At 38.8% G+C, this 23,933-nt stretch overlaps 1 protein-coding gene across 4 annotated transcripts in view; it reads left to right on the plus strand.

Moving 5' to 3' along the window:
- Window positions 1-23,933, plus strand: part of POU2F1 (POU class 2 homeobox 1) — a 208,015-nt gene that overhangs the window by 979 nt on the left and 183,103 nt on the right. The gene's annotated exons all lie outside the window — the stretch shown is intronic.

Consider the following 23,933-nt stretch of genomic DNA (forward strand, 5'->3'; position numbering starts at 1 on the left):
GCGGGCGAGTTGGGCTGGAGGTGCCTGGCGTGGTCTGACCTCTGTCTCCCTTTGCCCCTCCCCGCTGCCTCCCCCCACGCCGCTCCCCACACCCCGCGCGCCCCTGGCCGGCGGCCGGCAGCCCCTTTGCGTCGTCCGCCGGGGCTTCGCGGGCGAGTTGGGCTGGAGGTGCCTGGCGTGGTCTGACCTCTGTCTCCCTTTGCCCCTCCCCGCTGCCTCCCCCCACGCCGCTCCCCACACCCCCTGCGCCTGACCGGGACGCATGGGGCGGGTGGCCCTCCGAGGCCTCTCGCTCCGAGGCCCTAGAAGCTCCCAGAGGCCTCCCGAGAACTTGGATGTAAAGGGCTGCCCTCCTGCCCCAGAATGGGCTGGCCTGACAAGTTGATCTCGATTTCCTCTCTCCTGCTGGGAGTCGGTGGGGAGGGACGGGGATCCCCCTCCCTTCTTCTGTGGCGGTGTTTTCTCGCTGGGTGCTGGGTCGTCTTTACTCTCTGCTTAGCCGAACCTCTTCTCATTTGAATAATGTCTAATTCGGGGAGGTTTATATTATTGAAATGGCCGCCTGGCTTTCCCCGCCTCTCATGTTTAGTAATTCAGACCTTTAATAACAGCCACTCACAGCCCAACGCCGTGTTTATATTTTACATTCGCCCCATGTGCTTTTGTGGTTCGATATGATTCTTTTTTTTTCCTTGGCAATCCACAGGGCTCTGAGATCAAACCCAGGCCGTGCTGGGAAGAGAGGGGGAAAGCTAGGCCTTGGCTCCTCTAGCAGTTGCCTAGGCCTCATGTTCTGTGCTGCTTGATTTATTTACTAATAACCAAAATGACTACCTCCACCAACTTCCACACACTTTCCCCTCCTCCGCGGGCAAAACAAACTCTCTTGGGGCTTTGCTAGCATTAAAACAGCTCCTAGCTAAGTATCAACTCTGGTATGGTTTGTTTTCTCTTAAAAAGACTTTCTTATAGTTTGCAGTAGTATTGGGCCTAGGGGGAAGAAATCTGTCCTCTATTTCATTTTCAGAGCCTATGAAATTTATTTCGGTTTAATCCAAATCACTTTGTTTTGGGAATAGGTACCCCGTTTGCTCCCCACCCCCATGTTAAATACTTTAAGGCTTTGTAAAGATCTGCAGTATTTGTGAAACTGAGACGTTTTTCTTTTCCTCTAAGAGTTGTGGAGTAGCTAAATATTAGAAACTCCAATTAACACTTTCATAATTTCTTGCTGTGGTGCTCCCTTTCGAACATCTTCATTTTAATTTAAAATGGAGCTGACGTAAATTTTGTGCTATCATTGTCGTAGACTTGCTTATTTTAATTGTAGCATTACTGAAAACAAAAATGGGATTATGTTTGAGTATTTGTGTCATGGTTAAATGAGTGAAAAAAGAAGAATAAACACAGGCATTGTGTTTACCCTGATCTTGGAAATTATTCTCTTCCCAGCACACCCGCCCCTCTTCTTTAAGTTGTCAGAATTGATTTTATGTTTTATCTAGACTTAGGACAGTTGGCCTGTGAGAGGCAGATTAACTTTTACTGTTTAGAGGAAACAGTAATTTTGATTTTTGGTCTTTCCTGGGGTAAAATTTTCTTTAACATTTTTATTTTGTGTAGGGGTGTGTGTAAGTGTGAGTGTGACTGGTGTTGTCTCTCATTGGTGGATGTTGACCGCTGCGTAGTTGAGGGAAGTATTAGAGGACTGGGGTTTAACACTAATGTGTTAAACCTTTGAAATTATGTTAAGACAGTTTGGTGAGTGGCTAGCTATGTATTTTCTGGGACATTGATCTTAAGCTTAATCTGTAACAAAATTCTAGGTTTGACGGACTAAACACAAGCTAATTTCAGATAACCAGTTCTCACCATTTTTCTTCTTTCACTCACAGTAGGCAAGCCCTGAATGCAGCAGGAAAAAAAAAATCTGTAGCTTTTAAGAGAACCTTTAGGTGAATGACTGCTTCAGAGACCTGAAGTATGAGGTCGGATGGACAAAAAGCAGTAATATAATTTCATGCCTTAAATAGCATATGTTTTTGCACCCGATTCCCAAGATGTGGTCAAACTGATGATGTCATTGGACAGAGGACAAGGTGCAGTTAATTTGATTTATTGTCCTGAGGTGAAGTGTAGCAGTGAAGCCTTCTCGTAGGGAAACCATTTATCTCAGGACAATTTCCTTTATAGCTGCAATTTAACCACTACTGAGGCTGTAGATATTTTATACAAAATGATAAACCGTACATTGGATTTTACAAACAAAATTTCACTGTTACAGTTTTTGTAATACTGTAAGGATGGATGTTGTTAACTGGCCTTATATTTTGGTTCACTTTTAATGCTATTGTAAAAATTCATTTCCTCAAAATTCTCAAATGGAGTATTTGGGTTTTAGATAAATATAATCATAGAAGTGACCCGTATAAATGCTTATTTTAGATATGTTTTTTGTGGTCCCCTAAACTTTTGTAAGAAACTGTGTTTCTTAATCAGAGCATGGCTTAGGCTAGTGGAGCGACCATTTGCCTTAGAATCCATTTCAGTGAGTAATGAGGGCTGTGTATTCTTTTAGGTGGAAATGATAATGTTGAAAATAAGGTAGAATATTTACAGGAAGCATGGCTTTGAAAACAGTTTTTTTAAAATTCAGAATTCTTTTTGGATTTATCTTAGTTTGGACTAGTTTGTTCATTTTCTTTTGATTGATTAGTGATTTTTAAAATTGTTTCATTGCAACATAGTGATTGCACTTGGAATTTTTGACATATTAATAGATTTTCTTGTAAGACGTTTCTCTAATTTTAATTAGTTTATTTTAAGGTGGTGATTCAGATTCCGAAGAATGTGATAAAATTGCTGTGCTTTATTTCTAACTTGAATTTGTGATCCAAATTTGATAGAATATTTTAGGTTACTTTTGAACCCACATGAGTTTATAACCTGCCTGTCTGCTTTTACATCTGTCAAGTAGCTTCCTGCGTATTTCTAGGAAATCCATTGTCACTTTCTTCTTTTTTTTGGTTTTTTTTCCAGACAGAGTCTTCCTCTGTGTCCCAGGCTGGAGTGCAGTGGTGCGATCTCGGCTCACTGCAACCTCTGCCTCCTGGGTTCAAGCGATTCTCCTGCCTCAGCCTCCTGAGTAGCTGGGACTACAGGCACCCACCATGATGCCCGGCTAATTTTTGTATTTTTTGTAGAGACGAGGTTTCACCATGTTGGCCAGGCTGGTCTCGAACTCCTGACCTCAAGTGATCCACCCGCCTCGGCCTCCTAAAGTGCTGGATTACAGGTGTGAGCCACCACACCTGGCTCATTGTCACTTTCTTAACTCTCCCACCTATTAATTATAATGATACTTTTGAATCAAGGTCTTGAAAATTCATGTGACCGCTGACCAACTGTTTTTGATTTCTAAAGGACTGTTCTTCCAAACCGTTACTGTAAGAGTAATTTTTAACCTCTTCCCTCAAATTAGTTTGTAATTCCTTTCCTTGTCAAAAATCCCAGTAGACAAGGAAAAAACAAACAGTGGCTACTATTTGGGTTTAAATGAATTCAGGTGTAGTGTTCTGCCGTATTTTAAATTTACTGTTCTCTGCATCAATAGGTAGTATAAAGCAGTGTAAATGTAACGTGTTTCATTGCTGCCTTAGTTTGAAGTAATTGTCAATCTGCCATTCATCTAGTTAGTGGATTTTGGAGTAAGTTCAGGGCTCAAAATGTTACATTGCTCTTCTCAAGCCACTGAGGATATTTAATAGAACCTTGAATATCTTAGGCAGGTGGTTCTAAAATAACAGAAGTGGAAATTTGAATGTTAAGTGTTTCCTATTAAAAATTGAAATATTTGACCTGTTTCTTGAATCTGTATTCCTTCATCTTGTATTTATTTGTGTTTTTTAAGGTGGTCACTCATTTTCATGAATGTTTCCTTTGTACTTGAAAGACTGTAATATTATGTAGTAGTGATTGCCTTGCTGTTACCGGCTATTTTTGTTTTGTTTTTTAATGTTGAAACCCCATAGTTGTAATCTTTGCATGTTAGTCTTTCAAGCACCATTAAAAATAATATTGTGTGACTCGTTAATTTGCCTTTATATAATTGTGTTAATTACACAGTTTTTGTGATTAGTAAAGACTTGCTATGAAGCCTGATTTTAAGCAGGAATGTGTTTTTCCTAGTGAAAGTGATTGCATTTGAATTTAGAACTATTCAAATAATTTGTGTTTAGGGAACAGACCAAGTCACAGATAAAACATGCCTCCTTTTGGTCACCCATGTTCTTGTTTCTGATCCCTCCTTAAATGCTAAATGCCTGAACAAACGCAGTTACTATTTCTTCGGCATTAGAGTTGAAAGTTGTCGATTTGATTCAGTGACATATGTGCTTTGAATTTCTGTACCCTTTCTGCATGAATTTTTTCCTTTTCCTTTTTTGGGGATAACTTTGGGTCACCATTTTGCTTAATTCTTACTGTGTTGCTTAAAGGATGTAAATATCTTTTTGAGTGGTTGAAAGGGATAATAATTAAGGTTCACAGAGATACAGCAGTTTCCTTATGCATCTTTTGCTGGACATTTTTGTGCGTTACTGATATTTCATAAGTAAAGATAGTTGAGTAACTGTAGATTTTAATTCTTCTTAGGAATAAATTGGTTTGTTGTTACTGAAGTATTTCTGTGTTCTAAACAGGTGATGAGCTCTTATAAACTGTTTCAGCAGTAATAACAATGGAAACAAAAATAGCATGGGTGGAGCCTGATTTGAAGATGCTCCTTGCATAGAGTGCTTATGGTTATGGGGTTCTGTTGTGTTTTTACTATGGGGTGTGAATTTTTTGAGCACTGATATGTTTGTATACTCAAAGACTAATAGAGCTATTTTGTTTTGGATTTTATTTATTTATTTACTTTTTTTTTTCCAATTAAGCAAATACTCAAGTTTTCAGTGTTGCCTACATTTTGCTTACAGGACTAGTAATTGAGCAAAAGAGGAATCGGCAAACCTCTAGATTTATCAGATTATCTTTTATTTATTTATTTTATCTTATTTTTAATTTTTTTAAGGGACAGGGTCTTGCTGTGTTGCCTAGGCTAGTCTCAAACTCCTGACCTTAAGCAGTCCTACTGTGGCCTCCCAAAGTGCTGGGACTACAGGCATGAGCCACCGCACCTGGCCCAGATTTCTTTTAAACTGCTGGAACTCCTGGACATTTATCCAGAGAGGATACATTATACTAACTTTTTTTTAAAAGCCGGTGTTCACATTGCACAAAGCTAAGTGTTTGTAGTAGCTTTACTAAAGTCTTCAATATTGAAAGTCATAGCAAGTGCAATTTATCACATTATTTATTTCATAATTCTTTGTAACTTTATGCTTTTTATGTTGGAATATAGAAATGGTATATGAAATTAAATCAATAAAATAATAATTATTATCATGGCAGGGTTTCCCCCCTCTATTGAGCTTTCTCTTTGCAATAGAAGATATAAACAGGAATGGCTGGAAAATGAACAATATGCTGTGTGTTAAAAGACTCATTTTTGCTTAAACATATGATCACCTTAATGGAGTTGCACTGATGCCTAAAGGGAATATAGTTTTATGTGGATAAGTGACTTAGGTGTTGTCTTGTTTTAGTACGCTTATTTTAGTGGTCTGCTTAATGAAAAATACAACGTTTTTTGGCTGTTTCATATCGCAGCAAGCAATATTATAATTAATGTTTTAAGATAGTTACCATCCTAGTTTATAAAGGGTATCTGCTATGTACCTGGTCCTATGCCTGTAGCCTTTGGGGATAACAAGGAAATATGACTGCTGCAGAGGAGTTGGTATGTTTACTTAAGCGGGAAAAATTGAAAAACAATGTATGTAATTACATATTAAAATATGTAACAGATAATGAAGATCGGAGAATAGATCAGGGTGTGTCCAAGTTTGAAAGAGCCAGAGCATCCTAGAATATATTATAGCTGGAAGGTAATTTAGATATAATCTTTCCTAAAGCTTTTGCTTCACAGATGAGGAAATATTCTCACAATGGTTTAGTGACTTGCCCACAGTCACTTAACTATTCAGTAACAGATAAGAACACAAGACTTCTGACTGTCTCCCACCTCCCACTCTCTCCTCCTGCCCCATTGCTGTCAGTCAGAGAAGGCTTTGTGTAGAAGGTGAGACTTTTAAACCAAGCTTTAAAGGGCAAAAAGAATTTAGAGGAATGGGAATACAGGGAAGGCCATTGCAGGGGAGGTTGTGTTCAACATTGTGATGTATCGGTAAAGAATGAGGAAGCATTTGTTCTATGTGCAGGAAAGCTGTTGGAGGATTTTGAAATAGGGACTGGTGTGATAAAAATGATAGGAGTAATGTGGTGGTGTGCAAGATGGTTTGAAACAGGAAGGGAGAGATTAGATCCATAGAAACCATTATATAGAAGTATTTGGTTTATTAACTAATTACTGTAGGTGCTACTAGAGATACAAACATAATTTAAAAATTACTTGACCTCAAGAGACTTTCAGTCTAATGATTTATGAAATAAGCCGTAATAAAGGTGTTGAGGATATTGTCCAATTACATTACATGGAATAAGGACCTTTGGGAGAAATTCTTGCCTGGTCTTTACAGTAGAAACTGTTTGTTTTTAGTCTTATGGACACTGAATTGTCTAATTGACTTAGTTTCCTTTTCAAATCAAACTACAATGTTTAGGTCAAATTATTAACCTGAAAAGCACATGCATAGGCAATTATGTTTACATTTCTGTTAGCCTGATTAGTAGATCCATTTTTTGTCCATACATTTGTTTTGTATTTCTTTTATTGTTTCCATCTTTAAACTCTTTTTATCTTGTTTTATGTGGGCCACCTTACATCCTTTCTGGAGCAAGGCAGGTATAAATAACATTACCATAACCGTGACATAATGATAGTGTCTGTATTTTTATAGTACTTTAAAATTTATAGCCACATTCTCATTTTCATTACCTCAGTCCTTTCAGGCAAGCGTTACTATACCCATTTTATAGTTGAGTAAAATAAAACTCAGATTAAGTGACTTTCTCAAGGTCATGTGTTTTTATAAGCGTTAAGTGTGGGTAATAGCAGGACTTCCAGGTTAGCTGTTATTTAGGCTGTGTATTAAGGCACTTTGGGGCTCTATTGTGGAGAGCTCTGAATCCTTTGTATTGGTGTAAGAGTTTGGATTTTGATTTTATTTGCTAGGCAGCAGGAAGTCACTGAATTGTTTTTAAAATTTTTTTTTTTTTGTATGGACAGTGCCATGATCAGAGCCCTTAAAGTGTTTAGCAACTAATTAGATGCAAAGAGATTATCAAGGTTTTGAATTTAGGTTATCCAGAAAAGAGTATTACCATAAGCAGATGTAACGATGTTGGGAGAAGGAGCCGTTTGGGGAGTAAGTCAGTGGATTCACTTTGGCATGTCATGTGAGACATGTTTGGGTGGGTCTTACTAGGTTGTAGATTCCTTGTGAAAATTGAACATTTTTTAGTGAATTAAATGTTTGATAAACATTAATACTAGGGTTGAGATGCTCATGCCACTGTGCGTGTGGACTGAGTATTGAATCTCAACATTGTAAATTCTAGATATCTCATTTTGGCGTAGGCACTGTCTTCTAAGGTTATTTCCTTCAACAATACGATGGTGATAATACCAGTGTTAGAGGGATGCTGTGGGGAGTAACAAATTGATAGCAGAAGCATTTTTAAAGTAACTCTCTAATAGTTTTTCTTACATGAGCACAGGAGTAAAATCAGGAATTTTATTACTTGTGCTGCTGTAGAGAAGCAGAAGCTTTAGCAACTGATGGATTTTGTGGGGCACCTGACTGTAGGTTGTTCATTTTTTGGAGCAGCCAGCATCTTAGGAGGAATGGACACATCTAGTACTCTCCTGAAAACTTGATACAATGAAAGTGTTGCATTGAAGCAGATACAGACTTCTCTTGATTTCAGGGCATTCTTTTATCTAGCCCCCCACCCTTGCCTATGCATTCTTATCTTTACTACTTCCTTAAATAGCATGACTCAACAATTCCACCAAGGAAGTTCCCTTATTCTCCATTTCTACCACAAATACAGCATATTATCAGGTTTTAATTTTTTAAGAAATCTCTCTAAAATTTGAAGATCTGTCTTGGGAGGATGGCTATAATTTATCCTGAGACTTGCCTGAGACTTTCTCCCATTACCATCCTCGCAACCCAGTTTGAGACACATGACCTGAAAGTGCACCCAGTGTTTTAGTCAGGTCAGTGTGTGTGGGACGTTGTGTGTGAACCTTTACTCACACTTTTTCCTCCATTGGAAGGCCATGGTGTAAGATATGGTACTGAAAAAAAGTACTGGTATTCAGAGACCTGGCTTCTCTATCACTAATTAGCTTTGTAACTTTAGGACAAGTTACTTCACCATGCTTTTTTTTTTTTAATTACATTTGTAAAATAAGGGATTTCAAACTTGAAACTTTGGTGTTCTTTTTTAAAGGCAAAAGTGGAGCTGTTCTTATTAAAATTGGACGTTGGAGCAAGAAAAGCATTTTCCGCCTCCTTTCCACAGTAGCTTTTGAGGCACTTTCACAGGATCCTTAGGACTTCTGCTGGTCATGACTTGAAAACTTTTGTCCTTATTTATCTTAAGGGACCTGTCTGTCCATTTCTTTATCTCCACAAATAGCCATCTGTCAAATCTGAGCTCCTGTCATACTTTCTCTGAAATTAGCACTTAATTTGTGTTCAGTTACCCAATTCAGCACTTCATTATACACAGTCCTATTTTCTTTTTTTTTTTTTTTTGAGACGGAGTCTCGCTCTGTCGCCCAGGCTGGAGTACAGTGGCCGGATCTCAGCTCACTGCAAGCTCCACCTCCCGGGTTTACGCCATTCTCCTGCCTCAGCCTCCCAAGTAGCTGGGACTACAGGCGCCCGCCACCTCGCCCGGCTAGTTTTTTTGTATTTTTTAGTAGAGACGGGGTTTCACCGTGTTAGCCAGGATCGTCTTGATCTCCTGACCTTGTGATCCGCCCGTCTCGGCCTTCCAAAGTGCTGGGATTACAGGCTTGAGCCACCGCGCCCGGCCAGTCCTATTTTCTTCTGTAATTGATTATGTAAGTAAATCTTGTTCTAAGAACTTTGAGTGCAGGAACATACTGGTAGGGACAGAGTAGGCCTAGACATTCAACAAATAATGAATGCTTGGTTGATGGAATTAGTGGTTCTCAATCTTTGTTGTGACAAGAATCACCCTTGGAACTTTTTCAACATGAGAAGGCTCAATTTCTAATACAGTAGACGTCTGAAAATCCATACTTTAAAAAAGCTCTAGAGGTGATTTGGTAACATTAAATGATTACTTGTTGCACTTCAAGATTATTTATTGCTTAACATACCTTGAATAATGGTTTTCAATTAATGCACCAGAAAGGCCCTATACTGGAAAGACAGACTGAGAATTAGGAGACTTGGATCCTTACTCTGCTTTTAGCATGAGTTATAATAGCTTTCTGATCCTGAATAAATCACTAAACTTTTCCAACCCATAGGATTCTTACTGGTAAAATTATGGACTGGGCTAGATAAATAGTTTTCATAACTTTTTTTTTTTTTCTTTTTAAGCTAGAAGTATTCACAAACATCTTTTGGGTGAAGACCAGTAAATATAACAGATATTTTGATCAGTTCGGCTTACCTGAGCATTTATTAAAAATATAGAACATGATAAGCCTGGTTCTGTCCTAGTAGGAGAGGTAAATTTTATGCAGTGGGTAGTACTGAAGATGGGATTTAGCTTTAAACTTGAAACATCCTATTAGAATGCGAATGAACAAAGGTAGTAAGCTTATCAAGAATTGTGGTATTCAATGTGAATAAAAACTAGATTATGATGAACCAATATGGCCAGTTTTTTCATTCATTTAATTCAACAAATATTTATAGAGCTTCTGCTCTTTGTAATGTACTGAGCACAGGTGATAGAGTAATGAATAAGATAGCATCTCTGTCCTCTCAAAGTGTATATTGGTCTATTGGGGAAATCATATATTAAATAACATTGGTCGTAGTTTAATGAGTAGGATATGGGAGGTTTGACGTACTCCAGGAGCATAAGGTGGGGACTCCTAATCTGGACAAGAGGATTTGGGAAGGGGCTCTCTGAGGATATCATGTTTACACTGAGATGTGAAAGATGAATAGGAATTTATCAGTTCAAGGCCTGGGAGTGAGAAGTGGAATTGAACATGTTCTGAGCAAGGGGAACACTATGCAGACATCTCAGACATCCCTCATTATACACAGGGGCATACCACAAGGGGATTGGTTCCAGGATTCCCCCCCACGCCCCCCCCCACACCAATATAAAAATCTGCACATGCTTAAGTCCTGCAGTAGGCCCTGTGGAACCTGAGTATGTGAAAAGTGTGCCTGGGCCCTGAGCCTCAGAGCCCCTGTGAATATGAACTGTTTGCATCCCATGAATTCTGTATTTTTAATTTGCATGTGATTGAAAAAACCTGATTTAGGTGGACCCACACAGTTCATACCCATTTGGTTCAAGGGTCAGCTGTGCAATCACATACCGCATAATGACTTCTCAGTCTATGGACCCGTATACAATGGCAGTCCCATAAGATTATAACAGAACTGAAACATTCCTATCTCCTAGTGACATTGTGATGATCCTGACCCTGTGTAGGCCTAGGCTGATGTCTGTGTTTGTGTCTTAGTTGTTAACAAAAACATTTAAAAGGTAAAAAATTAAAAAAATTTAAATAGAAAATAGCTTATAGAATAAGGATATAAGGAAAACATTTTTTTATACAGCTATGCAATATGTTTGAAACTGTTACTATAAGAGTCAAAAAGTTTTTAACATTTTAAAGCTTATAAAGTAAAGTTACAGTAGGCCCAGCGTGGTGGTTCAGGCCTGTAATTCCAGCACTTTGGGAGGCGGAGGTGGGTGGATCACCTAAGGCGTTCAAGGCCAGCCTGGCCAACATGGTGAAACCCCACCTCTACAAAAAATACAAAAATTAGCTGGGTGTGGTGGCACACGCCCGTAATCCCAGCTATTTGGGAGGCTGAGGCAGGAGAATTGCTTGAACCTGGAAAGTGAAGGTTGCAGTGAGCTGAGATTGTGCCACTGCACTCCAGCCTGGGTGACAGAGTGTGAGACTCCATCGCAAAAGGAAAAAAAAAAAAGTTACAGTAAGCTAGTTAATTTATTATTGAACACAGACATGTTTTTCTTATAAATTTAGTGTAACCTAAGTATATAGTGTTTTTAAAGTGTACAGTAATGCCATAGGCCTTCACACTCACTGACTCTTCATTCATTGACTCACCCAAAGCAACTTCCAGTCTTGCAAGCCCATTCAGGTAATGCCCTCTACAGGTGTACCATTTTTAAATCTTTTATACCATGTTTTTAACTGTACTTTTTCTATGTTTAAATGTTTTTATTTTTTAATTATTTAATTAATGATTTTTTTTTTTTAAATAGGATCTCGCTCTGTCACCCAGGCTGGAGTGCAGTGGTGCAGTCACAGCTGACTGCAGCTTCTACCTTCCAGGGCTCAGGTGATCATCCCACCTCCACCTCCTGAGGAGCTGGTACCACAGGCACACGCACCCATGCCCAGCTAATTTTTTTTTTTTTTTGTAGAGACGGGGTTTTGCCATGTTGCCCAGGCTGGTCTTGAACTCCTGGACTCAAGCAGTCCTCTTGGCTTGGCCTCCCAAAGTGCTGGGATTACAGATGTGAGCCAGTGCCTGGCCTAGGTATTTTTAAATACACAAATACTTACCATTGTGTTAGGATGCCCGCAGTACAACAGTAGAATAACATGCTGTACAGGTTTGTAGTCTAGGAGCAACAGGCTATACCATATAGTTTAGGTATATGATAGGCTATACCATTTGGGTTTATGTAAACACATTCTGTGATCACGCAATGACAAAACCGTCTAATGACATACCATCGTTAAGTGATGCGTGACTGCACATACAATTCTTGAAACTAATGAAAACACAGAACTTTCAAAGAACCAAAGTTCAGCATAGCTGGTTCAGTGAGAATGAGATTTAGCTGAAGAGCCGAAGATGATTTTCATATTATGAGGCTATTTGCATGATCTTTGTACTTTTTAGTGACAAGTCCACAGTTGGAAATTGTGGATGAGAATCCATACTTCTCAATAAATACATTGATTCCTAGTAACAACAGCAATAAAATTTATCAAGTTTTTGTGCCAGTTATTGTACTAAATGCTTTACATGCATTTATGTTAATTACAGTGACCCCCCATGGGGGTGTATATTGTTACCCCATCTTTTAGGTTAGGAAACCGAGGCTTAAAGAGGCTAAGTGACACACCTAGGTTTCTGTTTTGATTATGGCAGTAGGCAGTTAAGATCATCAGGCTCTTACCCATTAATTTCTGCTTCAAGCCAGTAGAATGATGAAGAATATATCAAGTGGAATTGGGATTGCAGAATTTCCACTGTTAGGATCTATAGATTTAACAGCTCTTATGCTGAGGTTAACCTCGGTGCTTTGTACAGTTCCCAGGTCCAGATTGTGTGCTCTGGAATCAGGTGTGCATTCTTATCTCTGTGTTGCATTTTGGAGACACAGACAATTGATTATCAGATCTAATGTTAACTTAGCTTTCAGGATTTCTAGGTGCTGACTATGTTTTTGAAGTTGGTTATATGCAAACTGCTGATCCTGGAAATCCATAAATTCTGAACATTTAGGGTTTTTGTTAAGAATTGTATTTTAGGGTAGGCATGGCAGCTCATGCCTGTAATACCAGCACTTTGGGAGGCTGAGGTGGGAGGATTGCTTGAGACCATGAGTTTGAGACTGGCCTGGGCAACATAGCGAGACCCTCTCTCTGCAAAAAAATTTAAAATACTAGCCAAGCGTGGTAGTACTTGCCTATAGTCCTAACTACTCTGGATGCAGAAGCAGGAGGACCTCTTGAGCCCAGGAGTTCCAGACTGTGATGAACTGTGATTGTACCACTGAACTCCAGCCAGGATGGCAGAGCAGTACCCTGTCTGTTAAAACAAATATATATGAAACTGAAGCTAATTGCACATGTTAACCTTGGGATAATTTTCATCTGGGGCAGCATTAATATTTTTTTGTGACCCAGTTGGTGAAATAGAAAATTAGGATTTACTCTGTTTACATGTTATTTTGATAAAAACATAATTTAAGATGTTTCAATGTTCTCTAATGAGTTGTGACTTAAAATTAATATGCAAGCAAATTATGCAAAAAGGTGGATTTGTTTACCACTTTTTACCAACCACTTCCTTTTCCCTCTACCAAGCTGTTACTAAACTAGGGCTGTAGCTTTCAGTTAAGGAAACATAACAGTTGATTATTGTGTCTAATGAGAAGTCAGCTATTTCATGGCGTTGGTTTCCAGTCATATACACCTTGTTTAATCATGCCCTGCATCACCTTGATGAGTTGTTAATGCTGTTTGTTTCTCAGTTTTTCTTTTACGCTACATTCATCGCTAAGTCCCCTCATCTTCCTCTTCGTAGTGCTTTCCCTCCCCCCGAGTGCTTGCTGCTTCATGCTCTGGCCAAGGAGAATGCTGTTTTGGCAGACTGTTTTATACATGTACACTCGTATGCCAATCATCATTATTTAGAAAGGAATTGTTGAAAATGCTCTCATGTTATGAGAGACATCTTCAACATCACTATAGTCTAAGATAAATTACCAATTTATGAGTGTTGCTGGAAAAAATCATGATATGATTTCAGGCAATTAGACTATAGTGGCAAAACCATTGCCTGGTTATGCTGTTGGAATCACATCTTAGTAGTTACATAATGCTAATTACATAATGCTATCAGGACCAGTACGAGACTGGTTTGGTGATTGAGCCCATTTCCTGGAATTTGTTCCCGTGTGTTGCAGGCAGATGTCCACATTTAGATGTGCATGCTTCTGTCATGCGTGTACACATAGTTTTTAAAAAAGGAGTCATAGTGCATATCCTATTATATACTTGCTGTTTTTCCCCCATGGCTGTCTATTCTTTAGTTCACCCATTTAAATAAACATTTTAGTGAAATTATGTTCTTTGCAGCAACATGGATGGAGCCGGAAGCCGTAATCCTAAGTTAATTAATATGGGAACAGAAAACCAAATACTGGTTTGGGCTCTTCTGCTGGGACCTAGTGGAGGAGGCTGGTCCAAAATAGTAGTCTCCCAAAAACTTTCTTTAACAGAATATACACATCTAAAAATTTTGTACATGTTGTCAGGTTGCTTTTAGTACCACTCTATATTTTTTATCTACAGTATTTAATAGTGTCAGTTTCTCCAGCACTGTTAACTGTTAGTCTTTTAAATTTTTCCTAGGTTGATGAAAAACACCCCATTGCTTTAATTTTAATGTTTTTACTCTTAAGTTGGACATCTTTTTTTTTTTTTTTTTTTTTTGATAGACTCTTGCTCTGTTGCCCAGGCTGGGGTGCAGTGGTGTGATCTCGGCTCACTGCAACCTCTGCCTCCCAGATTCAAGCAATTCTGCCTCAGTCTCCCGAGGAGCTGGGATTACAGGCACCTGCCACCATGTCTGGCCAATTTTTGTATTTTTAGTAGAGATGGGATTTCACCATCTTGGCCAGGCTGGTCTTGAACTCCTGACCTCATGATACACCTGCCTCAGACTTCCAAAGTGCTGGGATTACAGGCATGAGCCACCGCGCCCGGCTGACATCTTATTATTAAATTTTTATTAAATTAAATCTTACCAATTTTATTAAATATAAAATCTTTGATCATTTGTTTTCAAATGTACAACAATGATTTATTTTTCCTGTTTTGGCCATTTCAGAATACTTGTAGTTTTCCTGAAAATTTATGACTTCTTAAATATTCTCTTTCTTTTTTTTTTTTCTTTGAGACGGAGTCTCGCGCTCGCCCCGGCTGGAGTGCAGTGGCCGGATCTCAGCTCACTGCAAGCTCCGCCTCCCGGGTTTACGCCATTCTCCTGCCTCAGCCTCCCGAGTAGCTGGGACTACAGGCGCCCGCCACCTCGCCTGGCTAGTTTTTTGTATTTTTTAGTAGAGACGGGGTTTCACCATGTTAGCCAGGATGGTCTCGATCTGCTGACCTCGTGATCCGCCCGTCTCGGCCTCCCAAAGTGCTGGGATTACAGGCTTGAGCCACCGTGCCCGGCCAAATATTCTCTTTCCATGTGTATCTGACCCACCTCCTTCCCGGCAGCTAATTCCTATACCTCTTTGGAGAAGTAGCTTAGGGATGCACGTGGAGCTTGAATCAGTCTACCTGTGGGTAGTCACATCTTTTACTTGCAGCCCACTATTAGCTGTTCATTTATAGAGAGGGGATGGTTGCAGAGTCTGGGCAGGGATGGGTCAGCTGTGGCACTGTGGTCCTGGAGAGTCATACCTTACTCTTGCACAAAAATGTTTCCCTTAGCTGAGAACTGGAGTGAGCATTTTTTTTTTTTAACTCTGCTTTCTCTAAAGGCATTTTAATTTTTAAGTCAAATATATGGGAGGTAGGGATAAAGGAGAAATGGAAAGATAATACAGTTTTAGCAGTCTAGAGGTTTATTTCCTACACAAGGACTTGGAAATCATAAGACTAATCCTGAAATATTTTCAGTGCTGGATTTCACCTAACCTCCTAACAAACTTGGAGTTCTCTGGGACATGGGAAGCAAGAAATTTAAGGAAGCTGACAATAAGGAGGAAGGTATTTAACTTCTGAGTAGAGATGGCTCAATGGTGATAATACTTGTGAACTAGGGTTAACATACAGCAGTGACAGCATTGTAAAGTCTCGGTGGTGAGGGAAGATGACAGTGACCTTAATGGAGAGAGGCTATCTAGTGAGAACATACTTGTGCATGTTGTGGAGTATAAATGCCTACCTAGACTTTCTGCTGGATTATTTAGAACGTTGAGAGGTTGATAGATTCAGATTGTTGCATACATAAGTTTTTTTCCTACTATTTGGGATGGGTGAGGGGAGAGCTCAGAAAAGAAACAGGTTACAGTAACAGTCCTGTTGGTCTTGTTTTTTGTTTTTCTGGTACGCTTTGGCAATTTTTATCAAGTAATTTTTGTATTTTCTTTTTCAACTGTCAGTATGTTATTTTTACCATTTTGAGTGATGTCTGTGGAATAAGAAGTGTTTGTAAATATTTTGTGACTTACATGGTAAGCTTGACTAGGTTTACACAAAGTCATTTTGTACTACCATTTGTCTAATTTCTACAAATACATTATTTGGGGGCATTCTTTCATTTTTCTTTCCCCTTTTGTCCTTAATTCCCCCTCCCCTGTTCTTCCAGTTAATTGAGTTACTGGTGTTTTTTTTTAAAATCCATATATATATATATATTTGTTTGTTTGTTTTGTTATTTTTGGCAGAGTGTTGCTCTGTCGCCCAGGCAGGAGTGCAGTGGCGTGATCTCGGCTCACTTCAACCTCCGCCTCTAGAGTTCGAGCAATTCTCCTGCTTCAGCCTCCCGAGTAGCTGGGATTATAGGTGTGTGACACCATGCCCGGCTAATTTTTTTGTATTCTTAGCATAGATGGGGTTTCACTATGTTGGCCAGGCTGGTCTCGAACTCCTGACCTGAAGTGATCTGCGTGCCTTGGTTTCCCAAAGTACTGGGATTACAGGTGTGAACCACCACGCCCAGCCTGTATATTCTTAAAATCTTTCTTCTCCCTTGACTTCTCGTGTGACCTTTTTTCTGATCCCTTAAATTAAAAAAATTTTTTTTGAGGTGCATTAATGTAAATTTTATCCATTTATTTATTTGTTTCATTTTGTCTCCCCCTTAAAAATTTAACGTGGTTTATAGAGATTCATAAACTATATAGCAAGAAATGCAAAATAAAAATATAAAAACCTAATATAAAAATCTAATATTCAATAGGGCCCAAATACTTCTGTAAACTTCTTAACAGATGATGCAAACAAGGAAAACTTGGTCAATTTGTGCCCATAAAATTTGAAAACAAACTTTTAAGAAAAGTACAATTCCTGGTACTAAGATCAGAAGGAAACTTCTCCTCAGAGGCCTTATAAAGAGGACCTTATGTAATGTAATAAACGGTGCCCTCAATAGCCTTCCTACTGTGGACACACTAACCAATTTCAGAATGCCCCTCTATAGGCCAAATGCATCATACCAGAGCACCTTCATTAAGGCAGTTAAATGGTGGGAGATGAGGATATTGGGTGAGGACTATTCAAAATGGTCTGACCTAAAACGGGAAAAGATTTTGGAATAATTAGAAGAATGGAGATACTGCATATTCTTTAGGCAATCTTCCATAAATACCTGTTTTGTTCACAGTTAGTACAAGGTTATTGGCATAGTGTAGGTTATCAAGAAATGTTTTCAGAGTAAATACTGGGTTGCATTGGGTTTGAAATTGTATTTGTTGGTACACATCATTGAAGGTAGAGCGATAAGATTTTCATATTGTTCAGGGAGACTAGTCTAGATGGCTGGCTAGAGTGTACTTTGCCCTAAACAGTGCAGGGCACATCCTGAAAAGTTTTGTTCTTTAGGCTCCCCTTTCCTATTCTGAATCCGGGCACACACTTTAAAAATCTTTAATTTTTCTGCAACATTCTTTTTTTTGTATGGTGTAAGGTGTAACCCTGACAGACTTTTTCCCCCCAAATGAACAGCCAACTGTCCCAACAGTACCTGTCCCTGCTACCAAAAATGTCAATTTCAGTCATTCAGTCATTTAACCTAGTGTTCTTTTTCTGACATACCATTTGTCAACTGACAGAGAACACTAGACTGAATAGTCTACTTTAAAAGTATTTTTAAATAAAGAGATACAGTTTAAATTTGGAATATTTATGAATCTTCACTCCCCATGTCCTTATTTGCCTTGTTATCAAGACATAGTTAACTCCTAGTTATAATAAATACAGTGCTTATCGGGTATAGATGCCACTGCTTTACAAGAGTAAAAGAAAATACCTGAAAGTGCTGTCCATGGGCAGCAGTTCAAGGGGTAACTTTAATTCATACCACAGGTACACATGCACATTGTAAACTGCTTTGGTGGCTTAATGGTTATATTTTGACATTGTAGTCAAATTTGATACTCCTACCCCAACCCTCACTTTTATGCTCATTCTAGCAGGTGCTGGAAATGCTAAAAGAAGAATACATAGCCCCTTGAATGACAATATACTTGAAAAGTGATTACTTAAATGCAGACATGAAAGTTTCCTCTCTTCATTAAGCTAGAGTTTAGGTGCTTGGAATGATTGAAATTGACATTGTAGGTAGAAGGGCCAGGTGGTGTTGGAACAGTTTGCCATCCATTTGAAAAAAAGAAGAAAATGTATACACAAAAAAGAATGGTGGAGAGATTAAAGATTTGACTGTTCAAAGAAAAACTCAGAAAAATACTAAGACAAAAATACAAATAATTTATTTAGTTTTAGGGATGGAAATACTTTTTTTTTTCTTTAAGCTATGAGTAGGACTTTATGGAAAGGCTTTTTGACATGACACAACTCAAATGCCATAAAAGGAAAAGATTGGTAGATTTAACTATATAAAATATTTACGGTTGTACCTTCTGAAAGACTCTACAAATAAAATTAACAATATATGGTAGAAAAGTATTAGCCTATATGGAACATAGAGGGATACTTTTTCTTACTATATCAAGTTCTCTTAGACATTAGTAGTAAATAACAAATACCCCAGTAGTCAAATGTATGAATAGTCAATTCATGTAGAATAAGGACTGTGAAGATATGAACCCTGACTAAAAGCCTCTGCTGTAAAGACAAAACCTTCTTTTAAGTTCGATGTAAAACAAAAGGATGAAGAATTACAAAATGTTATGTTTTGGTAGGGCAATGAAAAAATTAAAATATTAGAGAAAAGAATAGAATTGAATACTGGCCATTGTTTTAGAGGTAATTGAGGAAGTGTTTTTTATATACTTGTGGGTAATTTTGCTACTTTAAAGGTGGAAAAGATATTTAAGATAATGAAGCAGGTAGAGAAGGGATTCCTGCTGTTTCTGATTTAACACACAGGACTAAGCTTGTGTGGAAACTGTTAGTTTCTTCCAAGATAAGTGTTTCCTAGATAACTGAAAATCTACTGTTTTAATGCACTTTTTCTTGTGCTTCTGCACAAACATCTTTAATATATACCTTTGGTGTCCCGATGAAGTTCACCGTTTACGGTTGGTTTGAAGCCCTTCTCTAGAGGTTTTTCCACATTATTTCTATGTGGAAATCCATTCAGAACCCAACTTCTCTGAAACTTTTGCTTTGGGGACTCCTTGTTATATAGTGAAATTGTCTGAAAAGTTCAAGCGCGGTGGCTCACGCCTGTAATCCAAGCAATTTGGGAGGCCGAGTCGGGTGGATCACCTGAGGTTGGGAGTTTGAGACTAGCCTGACCAACATGGAGAAACTCTGTCTCTACTACAAATACGAAATTAGCCTGATGTGGTGGTGCATGTCTGTAATCCCAGCTACTCAGGAGGCCAAGGCAGGAGAATCGCTTGAATCTGGGAGGCCGAGTTTGCCATGAGCCGAGATCACACCATTGCACTCCAGTGTGGGCAGCAAGAGCGAAACTCCGTCTCAAAAAAATAAATAAATAAATAAATAACAATAAAGAAATTGTCTGAAAAAGTTCTCACCCAAGAGATAGGTCTCCTCTCCTATTTTACACATCTTCCTCTCATTTGCCATTGTAAAGTAATAACCTTAGCGGAATTATGTCTTCTGTTATTATAACTTATTTGTCTTCTTAAGGGCATGACTCAAAGAGGTCTGTAGAATCATTTTTTTTAGAGCCAGGTGAAATAACTAAATGTTTTCTTGTAAGAGGAAGGAATTAATCAGGAACCTTGATTCTGGCTACTACTGGGCTATAAACAGTGATGCCAGCAAAATGTTACTTCACCTGGTGAAGTGATGCTGTTTCGAGAATTTGAAAGCAATTTTTCAGTGGATAAAGAAGTTGACAGCACGATTTGTTGCATGTGATGAAGAATTAATCGGCATACAACTTGTATTAGCTGAAGATGGAATGGTTCTGTGCAATATAAAATAATAAGTTTTCCAGTTTATTTTTATCACTGTCCTTGCTTGTTTATAATATTAGCCATATTAATTAACAGCTATTAAGCCCATTTGGTATGCTAAGCACTGTTCTGATGTTTTACATGAATTGTCTCATTTAATCTTCACATCCACATTATGATGTAGGCATCATTGTTACGTGTTTTATAGGTGTAGAAAACAGGTACAAGGAAGTTAGATAATTTCAAAAAGGTAACATAACTGGAAAGTGGTGGTGTTAAAAATAATTTAAGGGTTTTGATTTCAGTTTTAATGCTAACGCTAGTTGACTAAAGGAAGAATACATTATCTATAATCACAAACACAGCTATGTGAGGAAGGATTTTTAGAGTTCTCAGAGCCTAGGTTTTCTTAAGTGCCTAAAACAATGCTTTGGTTAAGGACGATATTTATGGTGGAAATGCTTTGTTATTGCCAATTGCTTTTATCAGGATTTTGGACCTAAGTTACCTGTTGGGTGCTAAAATGTTTTTAAAGATGATGAGGCACCCAAGTGCTGCTTGTTCACCTACACTTTTATTAAGTAATTGTGAACATTAATTATGGTTTAACTAAGAAGCACCAATATTAATACTTTTTTTTTTTCAAAGTTTGCAAGGCTACAATCAGTTCTGAGTTGTTCAGCCTGTTTAGTGACAGTCAAAACATAAATGCCGTGCATGAAAATTTCAGCACTATGAGCAGAGGATAGAAGAGAACCAAGAGGAAGTGGATACCTTTGGAAAGTGTGTTTCCTGTTACAGACACATAGAAGAGCCTATTGCCCTTGATGATTCTGCAAAGCTATAAAGCTGGTACTTGAAAAACAGATGGTGTAAGAAACCCAAATCACAGAAAGACTCTAAGACCAGCTTTCTCACCATGGTGACGCATTGAAACACTAAGTGTTTGAGCACATCTCACAGGATGATCCAGCTATAGAATTGACAAGATTTTGCCGTGAGATAGTTGAGAGAAGCAAATATATCCTTTCTTCCATGGCATAATTTTACCTATTTACCTTTCATGTAAAATTAGCCCGAATCAGGAGTCACAACTTAACCTGTTTATATGGGTGAAACTTTCCATATTGTGAGATGTTGTTTTTACTAGCAAAGTGACAAGAAATGAAGAATCTTCCAGAGTTTGTAACTCACAGCCTTGCCATGAAAATGATACTTCAGATACAGTGATGTGTTTGTAATGTCTCCTTTTGCATAGGATAAATGCTGTATCTGTATGTGTATGGGCAAAATTCAAAAACCTGTTAATCATGCACAGTGTATACAGACGTATGTGCATTCTCATTCTCCCTCTCCCTCCCCGCTCCTTTCACTTGCCTCTCTCCTTTCTTTCTTTCTTATTTCCTTTGTTTCCCAAAATGAATTCCATCTTTATTTAGCTCAGTTGAATTTTCAGCAAGTGTCTACTAATTGAGACAGAATCTACTGTTCTTTAGTGCCACTACATAACTGTATGCTCATCTCTTTCTACTCATGTCTCTGTTGTATATTTTAACTTGGGATGTTATTGCATGGTAATTAAGAATACCGGTCTAGGAATCTGACAGGTTAATGTTTCAATAACTGACCAGTAGCTTTATTCCTTCAACACATATTTCAGTGCTTATTGTATTAGGCATTGTTTTAGGCACTTAAGAAAATCTCGGCTCTTTGAGAAGTTAACTGTAAAAGTCCTTCCTCATGTAGCTGTGTTTAGGATTTAGTGAGATAATAATGCATATAAATTGCTGAGCACATTGCTGGCACGTTGGAATCTGTCGATTTATGTAAGCTATTTCTTATCTTCAAACCTTTTAATGACTTGGAACTCTCAAAGTGAAAAAGGAAGTATGAACAGGTATAAATTAATTTTTTAAATTTTTTTTTTGAGACGGAGTCTTGCTCTTGTCGCTCAGTCTCAAGTGCGATGGCGCGATCTTGGCTTACTGCAGCCTCCGCCTCCCAGGTTCAAGTGATTCTTCTGCCTCAGCCTCCCTAGTAGCTGGGATTACAGGCGTGCGCCACCATGCCCGGCTATTTTTTGTGTTTTTATTGGAGACGGGGTTTTGCCATGTTGGCCAGGCTGTCATGAACTCCTAGCCTCAGGTGATCCACCTGCCTCCGCCTCCCAAAATGCTGGGATTACAGTCTTGAGCCACCACGCCTGGCCTAAACTGTTTTCTTGAATTAAGTTTCACAATTGACAGCCTTCATTATAACATGTCCCATGTAATTAGCGTCATAACCACTATCACAAACATACTGATAAATATAGTACAGGACCCAGATTTCAGCAGCTGTTACATAGAACCGTTTGTTTTTTTTTTTCCCTGTTATCCATATCTGCCCTCCACAAATATGGATAACGGACCAAGAGTAGACTGCACCGTATCTGCCCATACTCTAAATCGTGTTGCCAATCTCCTACTCATCCTGTCTCTGAGAATCCTGAGCAGAGGACACCTGAGATAGCAAAAAGTCCTTCCTGTAGTAAAAGGCTTACAGGGTCGAATGGCTGGAGCAGAGTGAGAATGTGAACTCAGAAACTTTGGAATTGGGGGTACATTTTAGATTAGAGGATAGCTTGTAAAAGAAGAAGAGAGTTTGTGGGTCAGGAATCTGGGCATGGCTCAATTGGGTCCTCATAAGACTGTAATTAAGATATTGGTTAGAGCTACAGCCTCATCTGAAGCTTCAACTGGTGAAGCATAAGCTCCCAAGCTCACTCACACAGTTGTTGACTGGACTCAGTTCCTTACTGGTGGTCGAACCGAGGACCCTAGTTTCTTCCTGGCAGTTGGCCCGAGGCTGCTCTCCGTTCCTTGCTATGTGGGCTTCTCCGGCTTGCTTCAGAGCAAGCACATGAAAAGAGCCAGATAGTGTTCTAGCTGGAAAGGAGTATTAGCAAGACGGAGTCACAGCTTTTGTAACCTAATCGCAGAAGTGACATCTCATCCCTTTTTCAGCAATCTGTTTATTAGAAGCAAGTCACTTGGTCCACCCCACACTCAAGGGGAATGGGCTACACAAGAGTACAAATAGCAGTAGTTCATGAATCATTGGATGGCCATCTTAGAAATCTGCCTACCCCAGTGCCTTCAGTAAGCTTTAAGAGCATACAGGAGCCCTGACACCCAAAAATTAGAGAACTGCTGATCTAAATGTATGTTAAATTGGTGGAACATGTATGGGAGATATACCTTCCTTAAAAAGTTCTTCTCTAGAATAAGATCTTGGGCCTTGGAAGCCTGTATATGGGGAGTGCAGGTAAAATCAGGAAAGCCTCCGCTTTTTATCAACTTCAGTTTCTGGAGAGAGGGATCTTAATACTACGTAACTGTCTTCTAGCAACATCTTTTAGGAAGCAACACAACTATGACAGGAACAGTAGTGAATGTTAGAAAAAATAAAAAGTCTGAGAGAGGCAAATAGGAGCATATTCTTGCAAAGCAGAAATAAAACTTTAAAAAAAATCTGCGCCCTTCAGTGAAACTTTCTTTTAAGGATCTTAGTATGTTTACCTTATGGGAAACTCCAGAAGATCAACTCTAAAAATGAAATTTTGAGTAACAATTTTTAGAATGGTTGTTAAAATGGCTAAAGGCTATTATGTGACTCAGATTTCTTTTTTTTGTTAAGACAGGGTCTCACTCTGTCACCCAGGCTGGAGTGCAAGTGCCGTGATCATTGCTCACTGCAGCCTTGATCTCCTTGGGCTCAAGTGATCCTCCCACCTCAGCCTCCTGAGTATCTGGGAC

Source organism: Colobus angolensis, unplaced genomic scaffold, assembly GCF_000951035.1.
Source record: "Colobus angolensis palliatus isolate OR3802 unplaced genomic scaffold, Cang.pa_1.0 Scaffold126, whole genome shotgun sequence".
Lineage (NCBI taxonomy): Eukaryota > Metazoa > Chordata > Mammalia > Primates > Cercopithecidae > Colobus > Colobus angolensis.